This window comes from Chanodichthys erythropterus, chromosome 23, assembly GCF_024489055.1.
Source record: "Chanodichthys erythropterus isolate Z2021 chromosome 23, ASM2448905v1, whole genome shotgun sequence".
Classification (NCBI taxonomy): domain Eukaryota; kingdom Metazoa; phylum Chordata; class Actinopteri; order Cypriniformes; family Xenocyprididae; genus Chanodichthys; species Chanodichthys erythropterus.
The window spans coordinates 3688574-3709749 of NC_090243.1; the positions used below are offsets into that span (position 1 = coordinate 3688574).

Sequence of the window (21176 nt, forward strand, 5' to 3'; positions counted from 1 at the left end):
AATGAACTCCGCTATTTCCACCAGCGTTTATATGTGGAGGAAAGGCTGAATTTGTCGTTCAGAGCTCGAGCAGATTTTTAGTTTAGTTCGTAGCCGCCGTGACGATGTTTTACGCTGTGTGACGTCACGCCGCCGGCCAGTTTATTGGGTCGAACAAATGATCAAATTCAAGACCAAATGAGAACGCTAGTCTTAACATGAAGAGTTGAGACTTAAATGCTAAAGTGCATCTGGGTCATGTTTAGATGCACCTTAGCATTTCAGTCGTAACTCAGTTTAACACAGAAATAGCTGGGTTCCTGCATATTTGGTTGGTCATGTTTGCTTACATGCCTTTTTCTTTCATAAACGCATGGTCTTAATTCGAATTAAATTTGAGGATTGCGAGTGGGAATTGTTGATTGTTTCTGGTTTTGATTCGATTCCCTTTTAAGCATTCCAGTTCATTAATGGCTCCATTAACAATTTTGGAGAAATAAATGTTTGGAAACAAGAAATCCTGTTTTTGCTGATTTTACTACCCTCAGACCAGAAATAAATCAAATGTAATATAAAACTTAATATTCTATCAAAATGTGTATTTGTACACATACTTTTTAATGACGTTCCAGACTTTTTAGAAATGGCACATCATTACTTGAACCTAACTAAATGCTGAAACGTACTCATGTTTTTTTATTTATTCACACTAATGAACTCGTCCATAAAAGGGATTCATTTGGCAATCAGTTGCTGTGTGTTTTGCGATTCAGTGCCACTGAAAAAACACTGCATTTTAGTACAATGTTCTGTATGCTCTATCAAATGTCATGCCAGTTTTCTTTGAACTAGTTTCTGTATAAGAACAGGTTCTGAGTTCTCAACCTTATTGGGTTAACTTAACTCCATTGGTGGTTTATAAGAAATTATCTGCTTGAATGCCCAAGCTTGGAGCCTGTACACTGACAGCTGGTGTTCACCTCCTCAGATTTGCATCAGCGCTGCTAAGAGCTGCAGTAGTGCGACTCAGCCTGTTGGACCAGTAGTTCAATTCATGCTAGCTTTGTTACCAACCTCTTACATCATGCTGACACATTCCACAGTAGAGCTCGTGTGGTGAGCAAATGCTCCCACAGCCTTAAAATAAGAGTAATATGGCAATTACTTTAATTAGTTCAATTTGAGAACAATGCAGGGTATTGTTTTAGAGTTTTTATGGTGACTAATGCAAGCAGACTACCAGTGTTGTTATTTTTAAATAAAAACTAAAACGATTAAAAATAGTTTTGAATTAAAATTAAGCTGAAATACTCAAACATAGACTTAAAAATGTAAATGAAATGGATTAAAGGCACAATATGTAAGATTTTTAGAATAAAATATTCAAAAACTACTAGAACAATGTTATATATTATTTTGTCGACTTGCGTACTTATATTATCCCAAACATTTCCAAGAATGTTTAAATTCAGAGAAATCGGCTATTTTAAAAAGGACACGGACTGTGCTATTTCATCGCCAATGATAGTCGTATCCGCGTTACGCTCGATTTCCAGTTTTACTTTCATAGAAACCATGGAAACGCTTGATGAGACGCTTTAATATATTAGCAGGTGAGCAACTGTTTGGATACTTTTATTGACAGAAAATTAATCATTGTTAAATTGCTCAGCATGGTTAGTCTTATTGTTTGAATTTTCTTGGTTTACCACGAGTACCATGTTTTTACCATGCTTCAGAGACAGCACTGCTTTGTCAAGTGGCTAACATGGCATAATCAGCTTTTTCCATCATACAATATATTTTAAAAATAATTGCATGTCATTTAGCAACACAAGTCATCCAGCTTTTATTAATATATTCTAATATGGATCTAGATTACTGCAAATTGCGTCTCTCATACAGCCACTGAGAGAATGCACAGAGTAATGTTAACATAACTTTCAAAACACTCAAATGTATTTAGTATGATTGTTTTAACCATGTAAAACTGTGCTCCAACTGTATAAGCATAATAAAACTCCAGCAGCTTCGTTCCGCTTACACGGCTCTCCTGCTTCATATCACAGTAACGTTAATAAAACTTTAATACATTAGCTCTTCCATGAATGATTTCTGCCCGAGTCAGATTCCTTTCAATCGGCTGTGGAGGTGAATATGACAACTCCCATGATTCACACGCTCATTCATGGCATCATCAAGCTACACCTGGTGAAAAATTACATATTGTGCCTTTAAAGGTGCCCTAGAATTAAAAATTGAATTTATCTTGGCATAGTTAAATAACAAGAGTTCAGTACATGGAAATGACATACAGTGAGTCTCAAACTCCATTGTTTCCTCCTCCTTATATAAATCTCATTTGTTTAAAAGACCTCCGAAGAACAGGCAAATCTCAACATAACACCGACTGTTACGTAACAGTCGGGATCATTAATATGTACGCCCCCAATATTTGCATATGCCAGCCCATGTTCAAGGCATTAGACAAGGGCAGCCAGTATTAACGTCTGGATGTGCACAGCTGAATCATCAGACTAGGTAAGCAAGCAAGGACAATAGTGTAAAATGGCAGATGGAGCAATAATAACTTACATAATCTATGATAACATGATGGTTTTAGTGATATTTGTAAATTGTCTTTCTAAATGTTTCGTTAGCATGTTGCTAATGTACTGTTAAATGTGGTTAAAGTTACCATCGTTTCATACTGTGTTCACGGAGACAAGACTGTCGTTATTTTTATTTTTTAAACACTCTATATAATTCTTAAACACAACTTCATTCTTTATAAATCTCTCCAACAGTGTGTAATGTTAGCTTTAGCCACGGAGCACAGCCTCAAACTCATTCAGAATCAAATGTTAACATCCAAATAAATACCATACTTACGCGATTATACATGCTGCATGACGAACACTTTGTAAAGATCCATTTGAGGGTTATATTAGCTGTGTGAACTTTGTTTATGCTGTTTAAGGCAAGCGCAAGCTCTTGGGGTGGGGAGCACGAGATTTAAAGGGGCCACACACCCTGAATCGGCGCATATTAAATGATGCCCCAAAATAGGCAATTAAAAAAATGAATTAAAAAAGATCTATGGGGTATTTTGAGCTGAAACTTCACAGACACATTCAGGGGACACCTTGGACTTATTACATCTTTTAAAAAGATGTTCTACGGCACCTTTAAATGTTGTCTTGGCAACTAACTGAAATGATTGAATACCAAAATTAAATTACTGAAATAAAGCTAAACAGAAATATTTCTAAAAGCACATCAAATTAGTCAATCTTTAAGATTTCATTGAAAACTGAAAATATCAAAGTAAAATATAATAAATACTATAATAGTGTATATAATTAATACTTAAATAACCCTGCAAACTACCAATAAAAAGGTCAAAAATCTGTGGTTTGGCCTTTAGAAATTCTGTTATACGCAGTCTTTTTAGTATCAGTTAGCTGATTTTTGTCAGAAAGCATGTACTTCCTTTATAGTAAACGTTTTCCTGACATTCTGTAGTAGTCGCCTGATTACTTAGGGAATGTTTTCAGTCAGCCAAGACTGTCAGAACGCTATGATGTGGTAAGATGTATTCCCACACAAACTGCGGTGTGTGGGTGTGACTACATACCGACAGGACTCACCGATGAGCATGCATGCACTCTGATGCTGTCTAGGTCTCAGTAGCTCAGCGGCGTTCACGCATGGCTATCTAAATCTGGCATATCCACCAGTGGATGCCATGGTCACATGACCTCCTGGCTGCCTGCGGTTGGGTGGAAAGAGGAGTGTTAGTTCACATGCAACCCAGCCAGCAGTCCAGAACCATGATTTCATCCTGGATCAGCTGACCTTTGACTCGCAATATTGATTGAGGTATTCCATCACAGTGAATCACTGTCTGATAGTTGAACTTTGATCTTCCTGCAAAGTGCGTTCGCCACAGTCGCAGGGCTTCAGCTGGGCAGCCCGGTCGCCACGCATGCTCATCAGAAGGTTGAAAGGAAGAGGAAATTTGTCACAAGGCTGTTTGATTTTCACGCCACAGTGACAAGATGCAGTCTGTCAGTTAGAGGGATGATCATATGAGCCACTATCAAATCAAATCAGTGTCAAATGGCATCAGATTGACATGCGGGGGAAATGCAAGCACTAAAATTATTGGCTGGAAAAAAATCACACAGATGCAAACGCAAGACCCTCGTTTTTAAATGCGTAACATGGTAAGGGTTTTTTACCAGGGCACAGTAGCTCCATCTGTAAGGATTACTGTAACCAAATTAAGCTGAATTAAGCCTAATTAGAAGAAAGCTGGAAAATGATGACCTTGTCCAGCTTGATTAGGTTAGACCGCAGCTGAATGCGAACATGCTCGCTCTCTCTACCTTTCATTCAGTTCTGCGCGCTGGGCCTTTTTTCAGTCGTGTCTCAAATTACACTGGGAGCAAAGGGCAGGGAGGAAACCAGGTCTGCCTAAATGACATTGCTGCTCACATTCAACAGTAATGTGCTTTTCTCAAGAGCAGTGTTTAGAAAGCATCAGCTGGAGTTTGTCAAAAAAGCTGTGGTTAGAACTAATGAGAAGGGACTTGAGCTGGAAATTAGCTCTGTATGATATTAGTACTAGGGCTGTCCACTAAGCCGTTCCATTATATGCCAATTCATTGCAAATTCAAATTAGAATTTATTGTTTTAAATTAAATTGACAGTTTTTATGTACATTTTTGCTTGTTTAAAACATTTTGTGTCTTCTCCACATGCAAAAAATAATTTTAGTATTTGTTTCTTTTACTCGTGAAATGATACTGAATGTAAGTTTAGAGTGTGTTGCCAGGGTAACAGTGGGTAGATGGGCCTGAGGCCTCGCAGTGACGGATGAGCTGAGTTATAATGGCTGGGTTCATTCCACTCACCGCTTCCTCTCACAGACATACTGTCCTTGCACAGAGTCTGACCCAGGATTGCTACACACATCTCTCTCAACTCCCCACTTCTGCCTAATGAGCCTGCTGTGTGTGCCCATGATGGCTCTCAGACGGTTCAAAATGGGCTGTCTTTCTGTTGCACATTGGTTTAGTCTGGATAGCTTAGAGTATTATAAAATATAGTCCATCTGAATATTGAAAATGTCTCCGATTTGTGTTTCTTTGTAACAATTATTTTTGCCAATTTGTTGAATGTGGCAGCATTTTAGGCCCTGATATCTTCACAGCTTCGCTTAGAGTTAAAAAGACGTTTGAAACACCTTTGCAGAGGTATACTATTAGCGAACATTTCAACGCTGTCCACACTACTGGGACGGGTGTTTAGATAAATATGTAAATATATGCTGTGCACTTTCCTCTCAATAAGAAAACAAACACAATAAAAATGACAGCGGTGAGAAAACAGCATTTAAGAAAGCATCAGATCATAAAGGGGCTTTTGCACCAGAGGAACATTTTTATAGTTCCTATAACTATCGTTAACTATCGGAAGTAACCACTTTTTGGTATGTTCGCGCAGCAGGAACTGGGAATGTTATAGTTTTAATTATAGGAATGCCGTTTTGGGGGACTAAATGAGCTTCTATGTCAGAGTAGGGTCTAACCCAGCACAATAGGAACTACCAGTGATGTAAATGTACGTTGATTGGCCGAACGCATGTAAAACACCGGCACCCACCATTTTTAAAAAGCTATGTAAACACACAGTTCATAGCCTATATATTTACTCCATGAACTAACTCCACGAACATGGAAAACATAGATAGATGGACCAATGCTGATGCTGGGCACTTTTCAACCTTTTCGCCGAGGAAATCCAACGCAAATTTGAAGGGACCAAGTGAAACATGATTATGTATTTCTGCTCAACAACACAGCAAAAACTATAATACTATTTTTCGTATACCACTTACTTTGTTTAACAGTTCTATCTTATAACGTATTACATTAAAATACGTTACTATTAAACGGATATTAAACTAATCAAGATGGAGAATGGGAGCGCTGTGTGCTCAGCCCCATCATAATCAAACATCGCAAGTTCCGTCATTATTACTAACATAGTTCAACGATTTGGTGTTTCCCGAGACCATCGTTCAAACGAACATTCACAAACTGCATCGCAAACTTGCGTGGTTGGAACGACAGCTCTCGAGCTGTGGCTAGAAGCATAGTTTCTTGTTTTTATGACATGTTGTGGACTTAAATATTTTGGTTTGTGAAGAGATTTAAAGAAGAGTGTACATGTGCGGACGTGCTTTAGTACGTAAGAATAAGACCATGATTGAATCTGTAAATAAAGCAAAATAACTGAGAAAAATGAGAATTAGTCCTCAGATGCCATGTCCGTAATTTATAGCAAAAAATCTAGTATTAATTCGATGATTCATTTAAAGAAGTTATTACTCACCACCTGCTTGACGTCATTCATCAGCGTGGCTGAACGACAGGTTTGCGATAATACGGTTTCGGGAAACAGTCATGACTAGGTAGTTGATTTGTTCAACGATGCATTGTACTATGGTAGTGAAGCAGCACCCCTGAGTGGCACGACGTTAGTGATAGCCTACGTCACTTCAGAGTTCATACTGGCGGTGTGAATGTGACCAAGAAAATGGCCCTAGGGGAACATTTAGATCTCAGGGGACCACCCTTCCCAAAGCAAACTATGGTCGCAAGTTCCGTCGCTACCAATAGAGTTCAGTGATACTTACGACGATAGTTGACTAACGATGCTTTTGGGAAAAGCACCCCTTGTGGCTAGTTGTTATAACTGAGGGGCCATTTACACGACACTGTTTTCAACTAAAAACTGAAAACTTTTGGCGGCCTGAAAATGCTAACTTTTGAAATTGGGTTTCCAAGTACAAGTTTTTGGAAACTATACCATTATCGTCTCTGTGTAAAGTACACAAAAACACAAATTTGTGAAAACGGTGATGTCATGCGCATGCGTATTACGTGTTGAGGCGTGTTTCTTTACAAAGTGACATCGCCAACTACTGGCCTTGCATGCATAACACAGCGTTTTTAGTTGTTTTCACGGATCCTCGTGAGCAGGGATCATTTTGACAATGTTGTCATTTGTACGCAAAAAAGCAAACATACCCTGAGTTCCTATAACTACACGCTGTGAAAGCCCCATAGTGATGTGGATATGTTTGCACTTCAAGTCACGTCACATTTATATAACACTTTATACAATAGATTGCTTTAAAGTAATCAGCTTTACAGTAATCAAGATGAAAAAACTGTGTCAGAGTTGCTGAATTACAACTTCAGTTTTACCAGTGCTGCCCGAACAAAGATTTTTCTAGTTAATTGGTAGTCCTTAATTTAAGCCACTTGTCCACTAGTTGCACATTTATGATCGTGTTTTCTATGTCATTGTCAGCTGCAAAGATTTTGTTGATGAAGTTGACATGTCATCTCCACAATATAGTAGATGCACCTATAGAGAGAAATGCACTATAAATTAAACATGTAATGCAGAAAAGTGTGGTTCACAGTGGCTAACATTATCCAATTTACATGGCCGCTCGCTCTACCAATCAACAGGTGCAAACTTTTCTGTAAAGTTCAGTTTGGCAAGCTGTTTCAAACTCCTGAAACTAACTCCAAAAGAACTTTGTTCTGGCCTGATTTCGTTTAAAATGACGTCACACCAGTTTGTTCTTTGATTTTGTTTGAAGTATATTGGTGCCTTTGAGGTGTCTTACTAATCTGACACAACCAGTTTAGTTCAAAGATCACTCAACTTCCAAGCAGAAGAGTTTTTTTGTTCTAAATAAGCCAAAATGTGTAGTGTTTGAGCTGTAGGAGTGGATTGACATGCACTTCGCTAGACCTCAGCTGCGATTACATTCCCTTTTTAATCGAAGAAAGGTTTAAGGGCAGGCAAAAGGTGTGTTACTGATCCCGGTGCCGATTGCGTCGCTCTGCACTTACAAGTCAGATGCTTTTTCTCCACTCAAGTACGTATTGATTTGACTTTGGCTAGTGACATTATGTTATTGCCACAGATATTTACTGTGAAGGTGGCCTTACTCAAACTGGCCCACTACTTAGATAATGGAGGTCATGTAGGCTCCACCAAGAGCAAATGTGCCACAGCTGAAGGAATATTCCATGTTGAATACAAGTTGAAGTGAATCGACAGCATTGCTGGCATAATTAGAGCAAAAATATGTTTTTGAAAAAAAAAAATTGAGATTACGGTGAAGCACACACAAAAGAAGTGAATAGGGCCAGATTTTGGAGGATTTAAAAGTAGAAATGTGATGCTTGTAATTTCATAAAAGCACTTACATTAATTATTTTTTTAAAATGCATGTTTTGTTTGACCTGTAAAGCCATAAATAATAATGTTCACAGTCATTGTGAAGTTGGATATAGCTTTACATTAAAAGTTAGTCTGTTTTTCACACTAAACTCATGTTAATGCACATATTGTGTTTTTGTGGCTATACTATTGAAACAGTGAGTATTTAACTTTAACAAATTGTGCCCATTTTCATTTTTTTTAAAGAAAAGGAGGGAACTGAGTGATTACAACTAACTAGATAATGCACAGCAATTGTAGACTTCATATTGTGCCTTTTTCTAGCTCCACTTGTTGGATTTTGACCCATTCAGATTCTGTTTATTTTGGACGGAAGGGCTTTTTGCCACAAGAACATAAATTGATCATGTGGAGGCTACCCACAACTAGTTCACGCACTTTGAATCGCCTCACAGAAGCTCAGCATGGTATCGCCGAGAACTCTGTGATGGAATGCTGCAGGGTTTTCCACGTTATCACCGGGTCTGACTGGTTGCGCACTGCTGGGTGCTCGTAACCCAATTAATGAACCTGATAAATGAAAGTTAGCAGAAAGATCAGCGCCTCCTTACCCACACCCTCCGTTAAGCAGAGCTCAAGGTCTTAGCGTCGTCAGTGGATATCGACATGCTGGGAGTGCATGACTGTAGGTATGTGGAGAGGATGGTGTTCTTTTCACCGCTGTCTGGAGGTCTCTGCACGCTGGAGCCCAGCGTGTGCCTGGCAGCAGACCCAGAGTGTAATCCTTGGCATCGAGTGTGGCCTGGCAGCAGTTCAGAAAGCCACAGTTAGAGTGGTGGGGGGGCCCTACTTTAAGAAATGCCAAGTCGAAGGAAGGAAACAATGATCACAGGGCAGGTTAACCCAGGGTGGCCACAAGTTGAGCTTGAGGTTAACACTGCCAAGAGACGTGGTGCAGCTTCGCTTTCGCTTCATTAAAGAGATGTATGCGAGGCTTTCCTGTCCACATTGTAATGTCGGGTCAAGCAGTGGCCAACTGCACATTACTGTACTGTGCAAAAGGACCACAGAGGCCCCCGCACAGATTTTAAGCGCTTCGAGATTGCTTCCTGTTCACTCTCTGAGACCCTCGACTGAACTTGTCAATCTGTGTTACAGACCACATTGAGATCTGGTTCTTATTTGTATCTAGTTCTATTTAAAAAAAAATAAATAAATAAATAAAAATTAATTATTTTCATGACGTTTGGTAACTGTTATAATGCGGACGGTGTACTGTAATAGAATATTCAAACTAAGCATCAGAGCCATTTTCATGACTAGGTGTGGGCAATAAAAGCTAAAATTACAACACAATTTCGTTAAATATTTTGGCCATATAAAATCACTAATACCATTCAAATGTTTGGGATCAGTAAGATATTTTTTACAGTAAAAAATAAACATTAATATTGTGAACTATTATTACCATTTAACATAACATTAAAACGGTTTTATATTTTTCTGTTTTTAAAATGAAATTGAGTTTTTTAGCAGCCATTAATTCAGACTTCAGTGTCATATGATCCTTCAGAAATTGTTCTAATATTCTGATTTAGTTATTATTATAAATGTTGAAATCAGTTGTGCTGCTTAATATTTTGCTGCTGATGTTGAAATTGCATTACTTTGCTGAAATTGAAATCTTTTGTGACATTATGAATGTCTTTGCTGTCTTTTGATCAATATAATGCATGCTTGCTGAATAAAAATGGTTAATTTCTTTAAAAAAAACAACAACTTAAAATGGTATTGTGTATATTAATATTTTTATGTAAACATGTTTAAAAAAACTTTTTATTTGAGTGTTTCTTTGGTTCTGAAGTCTCTCCATCACACTGTTACTTTCCCTGAAAGATTCAGTTAGTTCATTCAGTAACATTCAAACCAGTAACTTCCGTAAAAGAACTTGTTCAAAAGACTGATTTGTGAATATGCTGTATGTGTAACTAAATAGAATCTTATCAAATTCAATTCATACTACAAACTTGCATTCACATTTTGATTCAACCGTTACATCGCCCACCCCTAGTCATGATAATCATATTATTTTCTATCTCATCTTATTTTCTATTAACAATAAGTTTTCAAGTATAGGATTTAACCTATTTGTATATAAATAGTATAAAATTTATATAGAGAAATGGCTAAATCTCATAAATTGGCAGGCTTCTGAAGGTTTTCCAAATGTTACCCATTGATAAAATAACCAGAGTCATTAGATAAAATCTGAATTGCATCCAGATTAAATTTATTATCCTTAAAGGATTAGTTCATTTTCAAATGAAAATTACCCCAAGCTTTACTCACCCTCAAGCCATCCTAGGTGTATATGACTTTCTTCATTCTGATGAACACAATCAGAGAAATATTAATAAATATCCTGACGCATCCGAGCTTTATAATGGCAGTGAGCGATACCAACGAGTGTGAGCTGAAGAAAGTGCTTCCATCCACATCCATCCATCATGAATGTACTTCACACGGCTCCGTTAAAGTGTAATCTGGCATCGCGTCAGTTAAGCTTTTTCCGTAAGTTGAATAGGGAAGGTGTAGGACGTAGCATAAGCTTTTTGAACTGTGAGAGTTTTACACTTTCTACATAAGTTGAATACAGAAGGCTTTGCTTCAGAAGGCCTTTATTAACACCATGGAGCCATGTGGAATACACAGTTATGATGGATGGATGTGGATGGAGGCACTTTCTTCAGCTTCATACTCGTTTGGTATCGCTCACTGCCATTCTAAAGCTCAGATGCGTCAGGATATTTGTTAATATTTCTCCGATTGTGTTCATCAGAAAGGAGAAAGTCATATACATCTAGGATGGCTTGAGGGTGAGCAAAGCTTTCGGTAATTTTCATTTGAAAGTGAACTAATCCTTTAATGCTTATTCTGCAAATCTGTCATTAAGCATTGATATGCTTCAGTCTGCTTCATCTAACCATCTCCAAATCGTAAAGAGATAAAGACTTATTTTATCTTTTCTGCATCTGCAGAACCGTTTGGATTCTTTTGGTTTCTTCAAAGACTTGTCATTAAATGATGAGGACACTAATGCATTCATCAACCACTGACAAATACCTCAATAAATGCTTGCCATTCTTTTGGTTCCAGCACTGAACCACTGGTGATGAAAGAACCGTTGTTCTCTTGTATACAAACACCCTCAGGTTGCGTTTTTCTTTTTTGAAAGAAGGTTCCAGCAGATTCTCCAGATGGCACAGGCCTCTTTCTCCCGCAGAGCCTTTCCTGCTGTAAAATCGACTGGGTCTACTATCTATTGGCCAGCTCCGCAAACTGGGCCACAGATCTAATTGCTCTTTCATGCAGTGCGAATTCAGGGGGGAAAAGACTTCTGCGGATGCTAGCCTACAGCATGCAGGAATGAACATGGTGGCAAAGATACAGCTTCCGCTTGCAAAACAAAAATGCAGCACTAGCAGAAGAACTCATCTTTACAAAAAAGAGACAAAATGTATCGCTTGCTAAAGACCTGACACGGCTGTCCGGAAAGTGCAAGCCAGTGACCGTGCACGGCTTGCAAAAGACAAGTCATCGACAGCAAAACGAAAAAATCTGGACTATGCTTGCAACGCACTGCAGTGTTAGCAGTTGATATCCTACTTTGGACAATTGAGATGTACTCGTCCATTTTCCTTTCCTTGATCACCAGTGTAATTCATAGCCGGCAGTAAACTGAAGAACAGTTTTATGTTTAAACCAATACCTGGTGCTCTTATTAGGAAACACCCTTAAGTGAATCAATTGCTCCTTCTAATTAGCGTATCAGAAGCACTAAAGTTATCCATAATTCTCTTGTCAAGCAAGATTGCTTTGGCGTTAGACAGAAGACTTGGCAGCTGCTATCACTGGAGGTTGCTAAGCAGCTTGATTCACTCGCCAGCCAGCTCATCTGTCGTCAAAATACATTGCATTGGCTGTCATTTGCCTGCTACTAAACACGCGCGCACCTTCGTGCCTTGATGCTATTTCCGTACACGTACGGGCAACAAATACAGAGAAGTCCTTAATCTGATTGAGCGTTGGCTCTCTTGAAGGCAAATTTTTGTAGGCAATTCACAAAGCTAATGGTCCTGATGTAGGTGAGATTACGTTACGTTGGTCGGTTTTAGCTTTGGGCCATCCGTATGCTGAAGAAGTTTCCTCCTGCACTAGAGATAACTGCTGGTCATAGGTTAAAGAAAGAGACTGTAAGCAGCCCTTAAAGCCTCTATAATCAGTCTGCTTCTGTCTGTTACAGATATCTGTGGCTTTGGCACCTGGAATTGTGGGTTGTCAAAACAAATCCTCTCATGTTACACCTGAGGAGACAATTACACGTACACACCCACGTACCGTGCAGGCAGTGGAGGGAATGATTATCTTTGCATTTAAACAGTTAGTGATTGGTATTGCGGCGATTTAATTTATGCAGAGCATATTTTATTTAGGGTGCAAATTGCCATTTGCAACACATTTTACTTTAGAGATTCACAATACTTGTTCTCTAGTATGTACACTGTAAAAAAGTATGTGAAAATAGGGTTCAATTTACTGTGTTAATATGAAGGAATTTTCTGTGTACTTTTTTTTTTTTTTACTGGTGTTTTCCTCCATATTTTGAATTATTAAGCATTGCATTATGTTGATTATTTTTAGGTTTAAAAGTAATGTTCGTAAACTTAACGGAAAGTTTCCTGGCAGAAAGTTACCCCAGTACCTTTTATGTTTTTCTTACAATGTAGCTATTCATGAAGATAGTAAAATCTTTTGTGTAAATCAATTAAAATAAAAAATCATTTAAATGCTACAAGTGAATTTAGGCATCACAACATAAAAAAAAAAATTGAGGTTATGTTTACATGACAATGATGTACTAAAAACTGAAAGCTTTTTTTGCTTACAGACGACAATGTTGATCCCCGTTCAAAAGGATCCATAAAAATGACTACAACCGTTGTAATATGCATGCCAAGCCAGTAGCTGGCGATGTCACTTTGTAAGAAAATACTACACACCTATAGACTGACATCACTGTTTTCTCAAAATCACATTTTTGTGGTTAACATGGAGACTATAACGGTATTGTTGCATTTTCAGATGTAATTGAACGTTTTTAGTTGAAAACGGTGTATTGTAAACGGCCCCTACGCCTGAAAAATTCATTTCAATTGCCTTCATCTAACACTCTCTTATTAATCTATAAAACACTATTTAATTTAACACTATTAAATGTAATATTTGGTAAATCTCAAAATGAATTTCCATTTTTCATACTTTATATTATTTCTAAAGATTACATTTAGCAGTGTTATTAAATTATTAGTGTTTTAAAGATTAAAGAGATGGTTCTCCCAAAAATGAAAATTTGATGTTTATCTGCTTACCCCCAGGGCATCCAAGATGTAGGTGACTTTGTTTCTTCAGTTGAACACAAATGATGATTTTTAACTCCAACCGTTACTGTCTGTCAGTCATATAATGCACGTCAGTGGGAATTCCATCTATAAGAGTCAAAAAACTTGCACAGACAAATTCAAATTAAACCCTGCGGCTCGTGACGACACATTGATGTCCTAAGACACGAAACGATTTCTTTTGCGATAATTTTTTACCTCTAAAACACCACTATGTCCAACTGCGTTCAGCATCTGGTTGGTGAGGTCAAAAAATGCGTTCTGATGACGAAAGTGATCTCTCGCGCTTTGCTTCAATAAGTGCGAGAGATCACTTCCGTTGTCAGAGCGCGTTCCTCATCTGGATGTGGAGGGCAGTTGGACATAGTGGTGTTTTAGAGGTAAACAATGATATAAATACTGTTCAGTTTCTCGCACGAACCGATCATTTTGTGTCTTAGGACATCAATGTGTCGTCATGAGCCGCAGGGTTTAATTTGGATTTGTCTGTGCATGTTTTTTTTTTACTTATAGATGGAGTTCCCATTGACACACATACGGCTGACAGACGGCAACAGTTGGAGTTAAAAATCCTCATTTGTGTTCTACTGAAGAAACAAAGTCACCTACATCTTGGATGCCCTGGGGGTAAGCAGATAAACATCAAATTTTCATTTTTGGGTGAACTATCCCTTTAACTTTACATGAGTGTTTGATGAAGACAAAGATAATCTCTATAGATAAGATCAAATCTCTAATATCTGCCGATATCCAATATAGTAGCTCTATTTTACTCCCACAATGTTATACATCACATAGTGAATTAGAAATGCATTCCATGGATTGTGAAAAGTCTGTACTATTTTAATTTTATGTTCACGTTTAAGATATACAAGTTCCTTTCTATCCTTAAGTCTTGTAGTTGTCTTGTGATGTTTGGGAGAAAAAACAGTTTGGCAAAAGAAGAGGAATTTTATAATTTGGTTAGAATGAATCAACTATTGATTGTTTTATCACATTAATTTTATTGACTTCACAACTTGTAGAGTAGCCTGTTTGTATCTATCATAATTTATAAAATCTTTTCCAGGACCTGGTGCTGATGTTTATTTGACTCTCAAGTTCTTTCATTTCAAACTGTCATCTGCAACAATGCATGCTTAGTCTTTACAGCCCAGTAAGTTGCTCTGTTTATTTTTGTTTCTGAAGTCATTTTACAGTAAACGGCCTGGAGTTACAATCATGACATTATGGTTTATTTTGAAAGCCTTAAGTTTGAGTGGCCAAAGCACTAATTTTGGATAATCATGGTATTTGACAACCGGAAGCTGTAATGCAATTTTTCAGCCTTGATGTCAACTGACAGAGCGAAGTCTGCTGCGTGTGCTGTGTCCACAGAGACAGTTTTCCACTGCAGCCTTTTACTTTTTCCCTGTCCCATCCAATTACGTGCCCTCCCGGAGAATCAGCAGTATTCTAGTTGTGTAATGAAGGATTTGCCTTATTGCAACTGAGAATGTTTATTTAATTGGGCAGAAAAGCCTTCATTCTAAGACATCAGTGCATCAGGTCCTTGGTATTTCCCAAATTTTAGCTGGATAGCATGATTCTGTTTGGGCCTCCTGATAGACTCTGTAACTTTAATCTCTCCACTGACATCCATAGAGGATTTTTTGCAAATTATATATACTATAGCAATATTTTTTAGATTATGTTTGGCAGTGTTTCACAAAATACTATTTCAGAAATTTCACATTTCATTCAATGTGTTACTTGCCTTTTTTGTAATTATTTTGTGAAACAATTTCTGAGTGAAAGTTGTTTCTACACCTATTTTTGTTCAGTGTATTGTCAAACCGATTTTTGATATATTTTTACTAGTGGGTGCAGGACACTATAGTTCAATTATGTAAAATAAATTTATGCAAAATAAAGTAAACTGTGACATATTATACCCAAAAATTCTTCATACAGTGGATTACCAGTAAAATTGATAAAAATTTGGAACCAAAAATTATTCAGACACTTTGACCTGACCATGTTTTGCTTAAGTGTTATCTGACATGATTAAGATTATTTTTTTCTGACACAGTTTAACTCTGTGATCTTGTCATATTTTATTACCATTTTTTTTTAACTATAGTGAATAAACTGTTAATGTTCAAGAAATGTTCAAGGTGTCTGAATAAATTTTGGTTTGACTGTATATTGCGAAAAATTGTGTCTAAAATAGCATGCTGAGTGGTTAGCTTTTAAGATTTGGTTATTTTTTTTTTCTCTATTACAAATAACAATTTAAAAGACATTAATGACATAATTCAAGACGTCATTAAAATAAATGAGAATGCTAACAGATAGCTTTTAGGTATTATAGATCTCCCTAGTCTCGCCACCCACTTCTGAGTCACTGAAATGTTAAATAAAGCAGTTAGCTTTACAGTACTCACAATTTAGAAAAACACAAAGCCGCCTTAGTGAGTCTGGCCATTGTGGAGATGGCTCATATCCAAAAAAAGGGTAAGCGTGGGCTTCCAGCTGGAGAGAAGAGAGAATGATAATCGCATGTGGAATTGGAGCTGACAACACATTCACTAAACGGAAACCGATCATTGATATCTGAAGTTTTTCTAGAGGCAGAGCAGGAAGAGTGCCAGGCTAGATTCCTCTAGAAAATGAAAGCGATGGGCCTAATGTCCCGACAGTATCATGTCACTGGAAACATTAGGAGAATGAGGTGCCTTGAAAAAAACATTAGGGATGAGTGATATATTTAAAATGCTAATTTCTCCAATTTCATATTAAAGTTTTGCACAAAAAAGACAAATATAAATGCGGAAAACCACTTTTTCCACCTCTTCCTGAAAACGATCCATTTTTAAAGGTCGGCTCCTTTAAGGCGTATCAGTAAGCGGCCACTGTTATGATTGGCTAACGTCAAAGCAACGGAAACAGTATCAATGTCATTTACAGACAAAGCATTATAAAATAATTTGCTTATGGTTTGTGATGCAGTGATTTGCTTTTGCATCCCTAATGTAACGTTTACTAAATCTTAAAAAATAAAAAATACATATACATTTTTCATACTGTACGTTCTACAATCTTGAAGGCTAAATTCAATACAGTTATTTTCTCCCAGGAGAAAGAACTGATTCTGAACTGCTGCAACGAGTCGTCAGTAATTCCTGTCTTACTTCCATTACATTCATATGTAACAATGTAACAAATTTGCATAATGCCAGCCTATGGTCTTTATTTGCTGCCCTCGAAAAACATCATTGACCCGGCCTCAAACGCTGTAGTTGGTTTGTGTTGTGTATATATTTCTGCATTGCAAAGGTAAATTCTCTTTGCATACACTTCCAAAGAATGAGGATGTGAAGAGTCAGTGGTTAAAATTACCACAGTAATACAACAGCAGTATAACCTTTTGTTGTGTTCCTGTCATTTTACTGATGATTGTTTCTCAAATCTCAAAGGTCAGTGCAGGATTTGCAAAACTCCTATCCATTAAAGATAGGACAGTACCCAGTTTATTTGGACCAACTCCTCTGAATCACAGCCTGTAAGTGTGATTAATTATTGATCTATATATTTTCTGCCTAGTGTTCAAAATACATAGTTTTGTGTTTTATATTTTATACACCCAGTGCAGCTGTAGTAATCATTAATAATACAGTTCCCACATGTGCATCTCAAATAAATCTTAAATATACACTTCGGCTTGTTGATAGACATACACTTGTTAATGCTGATGTAGAGGAATTACCGCTGCGAGTTGCAACAGTTCATAATGTACAACAAACTGAGTAAAAACTTACCACTGAGAAATGTCCCGCTCAAGTCGTCCTTGTGATGGAGGTTCGGGTTGAATAACTAGTTCTTCCAATGTTTCATCATCATACTCGTGCTTGAATTGATATGTTAAAATTGACGCCGTTGTAAATGTCTTTACAGTAAGTGTAATCGCTGAGGATTTAGGAAGCCTCCAGAGCTGAAATTCAGTTATGGTGATGGGTGTTTAATTTCTGACACGTGCTTCAAACGGTTGATCAATCACAACAGACTGGGCCATCTGACCAATCAGAGCGGAGTAGCTCTCGGAAAGGCTGGGCTTAGAGAGACTGACCCTGCATTCCATTCGAAAGGGCTCATCCATATTCCCTAATCCCTTCAAAGGGTTTACCCTCCGGAGTGAGAGCTTCGAAGGGATGAAGGGTGTGAAGGGATGTCGTTTTGACCATAATAATACCAAATCTAAATATTGCAGCATAGAAAAATACTATACATACATTCATAGGTAAAATCAACCTATCCTCTTGTACCTATTCTGTGATGTCAAACAACTTCCCTGTGCAAAGGATCATTGGGGCCTGAAGTTTCCATCAGTTGTACCCTTCAAAATCTATATATATATATATATATATATATATATATATATATATATATACACACCGTGAATCTTCAAATAGTAGTTTTCAGATTCTGAGAAATTAGGTGATATGTAATGTATATTATGAGAAAATGAAAGATTTTTTTTTTTTTTTTTTTTTTTACCTTTGATGCATGTAGGTTGCCTCCAAAACAAAATTAGTAACCTTTTAATGGCTCATTTCCACTGAGCAGTATGGTTCAGTATGGTACAGTACGGTACGCAATTATTTACATTTCCATTGTCAGAAGTTGTGAATGGTACCATACCGTACAATTTGTTTTGGGACCCTTCCCTAGCCGTTGGGGTACCTAGCACAATAGTACCAATAGTACCTATACCAGAAAGGTGGAGCTACACTCACTGCAGAACATTGATTGTTTGACAGAGAATCATCACTTGGCACATGCTACAAGGGGAATGACAACTCGATACCGTTGCAACACAATGTGTAATTTTCAGCTGTTTTTCCATGCAGCCTTCAGCCTTTGCTCAAACAAAGCTGCTGTATGTCCTCCATTGTTGTTTACTGTTACTTTCCTCTTCACGCGAGAATGATGTTAATCGCTACTTTCCGGCATACACCCCACCTATCAGGTAAGGGTACTGTTGGCGATGGGAACACAAGCCGGATCAGGGTTTACCGTCCTAAATCGTACTGTATTGAACTAAACTGTACCGCTCAGTGAAAACGAGCCATAAAATAACATAATAGTGGCACTTTAATGCAGCTACTTCAGTGAAAGTGACTTTTGTTATTTTATTTAATGTTTTGAATTTTACACTTTTAAGCCTCAAAGTAGTTTTATTGATTTTCCCATTTGTAGGGAGTTATTATTTCCATTTGGTTTCTCTTTACTGCGCAAGAGATTTCTCATGGGTTCACATGTGTGAATATGGTCACATGCTGCTACTTTATTCAACATCCAGAAAAGGGGATGCACATGATTACAAATATATTATTGAAATGAGTTGTTTTTAGAGTTACAGTCATGTTTGAGGGAGATGATAACATTGGTGAAAATCACCCTGTTGTGGAATTTACTGCTTATTATCAATATAACTTGGAACATTGGTGGTACTGAGCTGCAGTGTTTACTGGTAGATTAATGTTTTTTGCTCAGAAGATAACATTCCTTCCGTGTATAAAATTTAAGATAAGGAAGGTATGTCTACAAAGCAAGAAAATGTGAAGCTTATTAGCATTGTTTAGTGGCTAATAAGTAGTGACGCTTAATAATTGCTCATCTTGGGGTTACTCTATAGCATGTGGCAGTGAGTTTTGCACATGCATGCAACAGACATTTTCTTAAGAAATGTAAAAATCTAGTCAAGTATAGATAACTGCATTAGCTCCAGTGGCCTGTACAGTGTGGCGATGTAATTTACTTAGTTGTGGCATTAAATCTTTGTCTGACTAATACAATCACAAAGTTGATGGATTGCCAGTGAAAATGTTGACATAGGTTAAATTTGTATTTGGCCTCCACATCTGGCCCATTGTGGTCAGTTTTGAGTGAGTAAAAGAATCTGCACGGTCAATCTAATCTTTAGCCCTTGAGTGGTACGATTAGCTTGCTGCCTTCCCCTGACATAAGCCTTTAGTGACATCCCCACTGAGATGACTTGCACCTGCTTCAGGCCAGGAGGAAACAGAGAGGATCATGGGGGAGAGAGCAGGATCACTTACCCTCAGACATAGGGTTTAGACAGTCCCGCTCACATCTAGTCTAAGAGTCGTTAAGTGAACTTGACTGAATACGAGAGACTTCTCAAAAGTATGAGGAGCTGCAGGGTTATAAAATAAGATCTGATCTTCTGGACTCCTTTTTGAGTTGTATTATTTTGTGAATATCACACTTTTTTTATTTAAGGTACATGTGTCACTTTCATTTCATTTTTTGGTGCCAAAAAGGATTTGATTTTTGATTGTTTTCCCCCTTTTCTGTAACCCTTAGAATCATATTGGCAGTTTTTTTTTTTGTTACTGTGGCTTTAAGACTTCTATGTAAATTGGTTCGCCTTGTGAAATGAGTAACAGCTTGTGGGCTGTGGGTTTGCGCTTGAGTTCAGTGTAGTATGAATTGTTCCATCCTTCAATGACAGTCCCTTTACTAATCCTGCATTAATTTTGCTAATTGTTTTTCATGTTTCTATATAGTTTTAATTTATTTAGTAATTTTAGTACTTCAGCATAAACCTATTTTATTTCAGTTAGTTGCCAAGTCAACATTTCTCATTTTTATTAGTTTATCTAATATTCATATTTTATTTATTTTATTTAATTTCAGCTTTATTTTAATTACCACTCTGTCTGAAACATGGCTTTCTGTGTGTGGCATTTGATAGTGTGCACAGGAAACAGCATGTGAGTACTGAGTTGAGTTCTCTTTCACATCTTCTTGCACTTTAATGGTTTAAAATTTCTTAAATGTTTAAATTGGCAAGACTTAGAAACGCGTGCAAACTATAAACCTTCACTCTATGATTGCTAAACTTTGCAACTAAACGAGGGGCCTGGTCTGTATGGATCAACTGTGATCCATTACACCTCTAACAGTTTTAGGCTACATCCACACGGAGCTTACCCTAAACCGATCTTTTTTTTTTTTTTTTTTTCCTCGTCTCAAAAAAATATCTGCATCCACACGAAACCACTGAAATGACTCAAAATGATGTAGTATACATGCCAGACCATTATGTGGTGCTGTAATTCTGTCACAGAAATGCACTTAAGCAGCAAAGAAGACTTGGAGCATGCGCATAAACCTTGCGCGCTGAATACAAACTATAGTAAAGCTTAGAAATAACGCTCTATTTTGGCTCAGTATCGTCTGCAGCATGAACACAAGCATCTAGAGTCTGCTATTGTTGTTGTTGGTGCTGTTTTGTGCTGTTAGCGCGTCTGACTAGGGTCGACACGTGGGACATCATCGTTTCAGAAAATATACGGATTGCACCGTCCACACGAAAACGCAAAGACGGCGTTTTCAAATGTATCCACTCTGGGACCCGGTTTCAAAAAATAGCGGTTTCACCTTTCGAAACGCCGG

The 21176-nt window shown here is 37.6% G+C and overlaps 1 protein-coding gene across 8 annotated transcripts in view; it reads left to right on the forward strand.

The window, feature by feature from the left end:
- ncoa2 (nuclear receptor coactivator 2) overlaps nt 1–21176 on the forward strand; it is a 128036-nt gene that overhangs the window by 2488 nt on the left and 104372 nt on the right. Inside the window, exon 2 of one of the 8 annotated variants that reach the window (XM_067378715.1) lies at nt 12557–12693. The exons of 5 other annotated variants lie outside the window; for them this stretch is intronic. The gene's annotated coding sequence lies outside the window, so the exon portion shown is untranslated. Of the gene's footprint in view, nt 1–12556; nt 12694–14320; nt 14340–17235; nt 17257–21176 lie in introns of those variants that run through there. 2 more of the 8 variants (XM_067378716.1, XM_067378717.1) reach the window with 2 other exon arrangements.